We start from the raw sequence: 6,442 nt of genomic DNA, 5'->3' as shown, positions 1-6,442 counted from the left end.
TACACCAACTGACAGTGGGATAGAAGTAGAAGAGGATCCACTAGAGTATACACTAAAGGTACGCTGGGAGAGATAAGAAGAAAACCAGGAAAGAACAGAGCCCTGAAATCCAAGTGAGGACAGTGTATTAAGGAGTAGGCTGTGATCAACAGTGTCAAAAGCAGCACATAGATCGAGAAGGATGAGGATAGAATAGAGACCTTTGGATCTGGCCAGGAACAGATCATTGGAGACTTTAGCAAGCGCTGTTTCAGCTGAATGAAGGGGGCGAAAGCCAGATTGAAGTGGATCAAGAATAGATTGAGATGAAAGAAAGCCAAGGCAACGGCGGTGAACAGCACGTTCAAGTATCTTGGATAGGAAAGGGAGGAGGGAGATGGGTGATAGTTGGAAGGACAGGTAGGGTCCAATGAAGGTTTTATACGGAGTGGTGTGACTACGGCATGTTTGAAGGCATCAGGAACAGTCGCAGTGGACAGTGAAAGATTGAGGATATGACAGATAAACGGGATGACAGTAGGAGAGATAGTGTTAAGTAGGTGGGTGGGAATAGGATCAGAGGAACAGGTAGTTAGTTTCGAGGAGGAAAGAAGATGTGTAGTTTCCTCTTCAGTGATTTCAGAAAGGAAGAAAAGGAGGCAGGGGTTGGAGGGTTGAGAGAATGGACTAAGGGAAGGAGAGGTGGAGGTGACCTGGTTGAGAATTCAAGTTTAATCTTGTGAACCTTATCATGAAAGAACTCAGCCAGAGTCTGGGGGGAAAGTGAAGGGGGGGTTGGAGGTGAAGGCACTTTGAGGAGAGAGTTCAGTGTGGCAAAGAGACGTCGAGGGTTTGAGCCAAGAGAATTTGTCAACTGGATGTAATAGTCCTGTTTGGCAAGTAAAAGAGCAGATTGGAAGGAGGTCAGCAAGAATTTGAAATGTATGAAGTCAGCATGGGCACGGGATTTCAGCCAAAGGCGTTTGGCAGAGCGGGCACAGGAACGTAGGTAGCGAATTCTAGAGGTCAGCCAAGGTTGGGATTTGGTATGTTTTACAGAACGGGGAATGAGAGGAGCGAGAGTATCCAGAGCAGAGGAGAGAATTTTATTTTTTTATTACGTTTGTACCCCGTGCTTTCCCACTCATGGCAGGCTCAATGTGGCTTACATGGGGCAATGGAGGATTAAGTAACTTGCCCAGAGTCACAAGTAGCTGCCTGTGCCTGAAGTGGGAATTGAACTCAGTTCCTCAGGACCAAAGTCCACCACCCTAACCACTAGGCCACTAGGCTAGTATTATAGGAAGAGACAGCCGGCTCAAGAAGACTATTCCAGGCATATGGTTCAGCAAGATAAAAGGTACAGAGTCTGGAATTAGCAGTGAAGGAGAAGGGTGCAGATAAGAGAGATTTACCCAGTGAACGGAGTTCCCGGGGAGGAGTGTAGGGAGAGATGAGAGTGGAGAGGTACTGAAGAGCTGCAATGTTGAAGGAATTCAGAAAGACCATTCTGGCAAGATTCAACAAATACAGGAGAATGTGAAGGTACTCCAGGATTTTCAAATAATCATGACAAAAGATAGACTTTTAGTTCAAAGGAAAATCAAACAAATTGAGAATTATAACAGAAGGCTTAATATCTCTGTTTGTTAAATTTTATGGTTTATCCAGCTATGCGCTCCCAGGATTTGTTTAAAAAATACCTTTTGTAAACTTTAAAAATTCTTTAATCCTCTATTCCACCTCTAAATAAAATTTATTATTTACTTGTTGCCTTGAAAGATTCCCAGGCTGCGGTAACAGTTGAAGGGGTTCAAAATGCTCAAGTGGATTTATACTATATTTCCACAATTCTAGAAGACTCTTCAATGTCTGAAATACCACAGCGGGCCACGGTTAGCTTTGTTTTTCAGCAAGATTTAAATGTAGTGATGAAACTTTACTTTCAAACCTCTAAAGCATTATTTTGTGGTCAGAAAATCTGGATGTACCCTGATGGTGCTAAGACTACACAAGAGAGAAGGAAGGCATTCTTGGCGTTACAAGAAACGAAGAATCTGAGAGCCACATTCTTTCTTGCATACCCTTGCAAATGTTTAGTCAAGCTAGGTGGGACTAAATACATTTTCTTCGTCCCAGAGCAGCTTAAAGCTTTCATTGACTTGGAGAAGATTATATAACTTGGGTTTAAGTATATTTTTTGTGGATATATTCATGTTAAGCTTTTTCCTTTATTGTTACTTTTTTAAAATCTCCTTATCCTTGCTTGAGTACTGCCCCTACATCTAAGGAGGACTGAGTCTGTTACAACTGAGGGATCATGGAGCCCATGGCGCCATTTGCCATAGAAGACATGGTCTGTGCGGTGCACGTGAGCATGAGGGATGCGGCAGTCATCTCTAAACTTCCTTCCTCTTGAGGGTGTGCGTGCATGCTTTCTCTCCTCTCTGGCACTATCTTTATGCTAGTGGCTCTCCATGCCATCGGAGTGTGTGGCTCCTCCCTGCGGGGACAGTTTCTCTTCTGACGTCAGACGCCTTCACCTCTTAGGGAGGGTCGACCCTGTTCTCGGGGCCTCAGGTCTGTCTGAACTTGATGCTGTCTTATGCTTGCCACCTGCCTGAACCTTAAGCTTGATCTTGATACTGTCTTCTACTGGTTGTCTGCCTGAACCTTGAGCCTGAGTTTGATACTGCCATCTGCTTGCTGCCTGCCCAAGCCTTGAGCCTGATCTTGTCACTGTCTTCTGCTGGAAATCTATCTGTATCCTTAGCCTGTTCTTGTTACTGTTAACAGCTGTTTCTTCAGTGCCCAGACCCCCTCCAAGTCCTGTCAGCCACCAGCACTCAGGGGCTCAACCGCTGGGGAATGGCGGTCATCACAGGTGAAGCACTGGGCTTTCCAACTGCTAGTCCTGGAAGAGAATTCTACTACTACTACTACTACTACTATTTAGCATTTCTATAGCGCTACAAGGCATACGCAGCGCTGCACAAACATAGAAGAAAGACAGTCCCTGCTCAAAGAGCTTACAATCTAATAGACAAAAAATAAATAAAGTAAGCAAATCAAATCAATTAATGTGAACGGGAAGGAAGAGAGGAGGGTAGGTGGAGGCGAGTGGTTACAAGTGGTTATGAGTCAAAAGCAATGTTAAAGAGGTGGGCTTTCAGTCTAGATTTAAAGGTGGCCAAGGATGGGGCAAGACGTAGGGGCTCAGGAAGTTTATTCCAGGCGTAGGGTGCAGCGAGACAGAAGGCGCGAAGTCTGGAGTTGGCAGTAGTGGAGAAGGGAACAGATAAGAAGGATTTATCCATGGAGCGGAGTGCACGGGAAGGGGTGTAGGGATGGACGAGTGTGGAGAGATACTGGGGAGCAGCAGAGTGAGTACATTTATAGGTTAGTAGAAGAAGTTTGAACAGGATGCGAAAACGGATAGGGAGCCAGTGAAGGGTCTTGAGGAGAGGGGTAGTATGAGTAAAGCGACCCTGGCGGAAGACGAGATGGGCAGCAGAGTTTTGAACCGACTGGAGAGGGGAGAGGTGACTAAGTGGGAGGCCAGCAAGAAGCAGATTGCAGTAGTCTAAACGAGAGGTGATAAGGGTGTGGATGAGGGTTTTGGTAGAGTGCTCGGAAAGAAAGGGGTGGATTTTACGGATGTTGTAAAGAAAGAAACGACAGGTCTTGGCAATCTGCTGGATATGAGCAGAGAAGGAGAGAGAAGAGTCAAAGATGACCCCAAGGTTTCGAGCTGAGGAGACAGGGAGAATGAGAGAGCCATCAACAGAAATAGAAAATGGGTACAGCTATTATGAAGTTTATGTGCTGGTAGCAGGATCCCTATAACAACAGTGATGAACAGCTGTGTTACATCTCGGTATTCAGCCTTTTGTGTACCTCCTTAATGCTGGCGGGGAAACGCCATTATAGTTAACAATAGAAGTACTCTAAGGAGCTATTAACTGCTGCAGTTGTCAAAGTTAATCGGTGATTTGTTCATGTCACTCTTCCTTGCTAGCAGACCACAGTCAGCACGAGAAACACTCCAGGGACCACCAACTGCTGCATATGTTAAAAGCATTACAGCGATCTATACATGCTATTCTGCCCTGCAGCAAACAGTATTCAAGTGCACAGCTTTATGAAGTTTGTATGCTGGTAGCCCGATCGCTATAACAACATGAAAGATACATAGAAAGAAATAAAAAGTACCTTGTGTTGTATTTATTCAATGTTAATAATAGAAGGAAAAAAACTCTTTAGGACTTCAGTGGAGAGTGTGGATTCAGCGAACGTCAATTGGGCTAGGAGCAATTTCTTCAAGATAAGTTGCCAGGGCTTTGGGAGTAGTGGTATTATTTATGGTGACTCTCATTTTAGCTGGGTATAACATTCCATATCTGGCATTGATTTGCTTCAGCTTAGGTCTGAATGCTAGGAGCTGTTTGCGAGCCTGAACAGTAGTTTTGCAGAGATCTGGTAGAAATTGTAGTTCCTGACCTTCATACTTCACAGGGGCTCGTAGTCGAACACGTTGAAAGATTTCAGAAACTTGTGGAAAGCGGAGAACTTTCATTATAATTGGTCTTGGATATCTATCTTTTGGACTTCGTTGTGTTGGGATCCTGTGGGCTCTTTCCAGCTCGAATAGTCTGTTAAATTGAATACCCAACATATCAGGGATGAATTTCTCCAAAAATTGAATCGGATCAGATCCTTCAAGATTTTCAGGTAAGCCAAGGAGTCTGATGTTATTCCTTCTTGATCTGTTGTTATTTTCTTCAATTTCCTTTTCAAGTGTATTTATCTTTTTAATTTGTTTTTTGATTGTTTTTATCTGTTCTTCTGTCGCTTCCACTTTCTGTTCCATTGTTAGAATCTTGGAGTTGAGTAGTGACAGATCTGAGCGAATAAGAGAGATGTCTTCTTTTATTTCAGTAAAACCATCTTTGGTTTCTGTCAATATATCTTTTAGTGCATGGATCTCTTCCAGTATGGCTGCTGTACTCGGATTTTCCATCTTTTCAGTTGAAGCTTTTTGAGGAGAAGGAGGTTCTCCTCTTTGCCTTTTTGAGTTTTTCCCTGATGCCATAAGTTCTTATATATGATAGCTTAATGTTGGTTTAGTTTTAATAACTTATTTTCACAATTAAACAGATTACTTTCAGGAGTCTGAGAGAGAGCTCAGTGATTATGCTGCCATCACGCTGAGAAGCTCGGTTTTCGTCATATTTAATTTCAGGTGGCGTTGAGACATCCAGGCAGCAATGTCAGACAAGCACGCTGAAACTTTGGTTTGGATGCAAGGTGAGATATCAGGGGTAGAAAGGTAGATTTGGGAGTCATCAGCATAGAGATGGTAGGAAAAGCCATGGGATAAGATTAATGAACCAAGGGAAGAAGTGTAGATAGAAAAGAGGAGGGGACCAAGAACAGAACCCTGAGGTACGCCGACAGGCAGAGGGATAGAAGTAGAAGAGGATCCACCAGAGTGAACACTAAAGGTGTGGAGGGAGAGGTAGGAAGAGAACCAGGAAAGGACAGAGCCCTGGAATCCAAGTGAGGACAGGGTATCGAGAAGTATGCTGTGATCGACAGTGTCAAAAGCAGCGGAAAGATCAAGAAGAATGAGGATGGAATATTGACCTCTGGATTTAGCCCTCAGCTTGTTTATTGCTGGTCCCGAAACAGCACAAAGGCTCACAAGTCGTGACAGAGTCTTTTTTCTTGATTATTTAATTGGTTCAATTGATGCGTAGCCCTATGTTATGTGGTCTGTATTTCTAGAGCAAGTGGATACTTGTGTGATGTATTATAAAAATTGCATAAATAAAGAATAAAAAGAAGACAACACTAATTTAAGGTTTAAAGTTGAAACATTAGAAAATCAGGCTAGGTCTTGAATTTACAAGTTATTAATTTTCCAAACATGCCTTTAAGATCACCATGAGAAGTGATTATCAGATATTTAACAAATTTTGAAGTTGCCAAAAAAGTCATTACCACCTATGATGCAAATATATTATTTACCATTATCTAAGAAGAATTTAGCAAATGAAAAACAGTCTGATATGGGAGCAGGAGTTTTAAAATGTTTCACAGATTTTGGAAACTTCTGATACAGAATTGAAAGAGCTAACAATACTGATGGTGACCTTCATTTTAAACATTGATAAATTATGTATTTTCTTTAAATACAAGGAAGATTTGTTCATGGACATTAAATTAAGGCTATATCCAGATGTCTTGAGAGAGACCCCCCCCAAAAAAATTAAGGATATATCCAGACGTCTTAAGAGAGACCCAAAAACGTAGAAAAGACTTCTTGTTGATGAGACCTGCAGTGCTCCAGTTAAGAGCTCTTTCCTTCTTAAAATGTCCTTGCAATGTGTTGTAAAGTTCAGGTCTATTAAGTATGTTTTTTTTCTATCCTGCTCAGTTATCCAGTCTCCTGGCTGTTAAT

At 42.6% G+C, this 6,442-nt stretch overlaps 1 long non-coding RNA gene across 1 annotated transcript; it reads left to right on the top strand.

Moving 5' to 3' along the window:
• Nucleotides 1–747: 747 nt before the first annotated feature.
• Nucleotides 748–5,278, top strand: LOC115460488. The gene is made up of 3 exons (XR_003940509.1): nt 748–762; nt 1,516–1,524; nt 5,195–5,278. It is a non-coding gene; the product is annotated as an uncharacterized LOC115460488 (long non-coding RNA).
• The last annotated feature ends 1,164 nt before the right edge of the window (nt 5,279–6,442 follow it).

The sequence above is a fragment of the Microcaecilia unicolor genome, chromosome 1 (assembly GCF_901765095.1).
Source record: "Microcaecilia unicolor chromosome 1, aMicUni1.1, whole genome shotgun sequence".
NCBI lineage: Eukaryota > Metazoa > Chordata > Amphibia > Gymnophiona > Siphonopidae > Microcaecilia > Microcaecilia unicolor.
The sequence above is the reverse complement of the archived record's forward strand: the minus strand, read 5'-3'. Positions and strand labels throughout refer to the sequence as shown.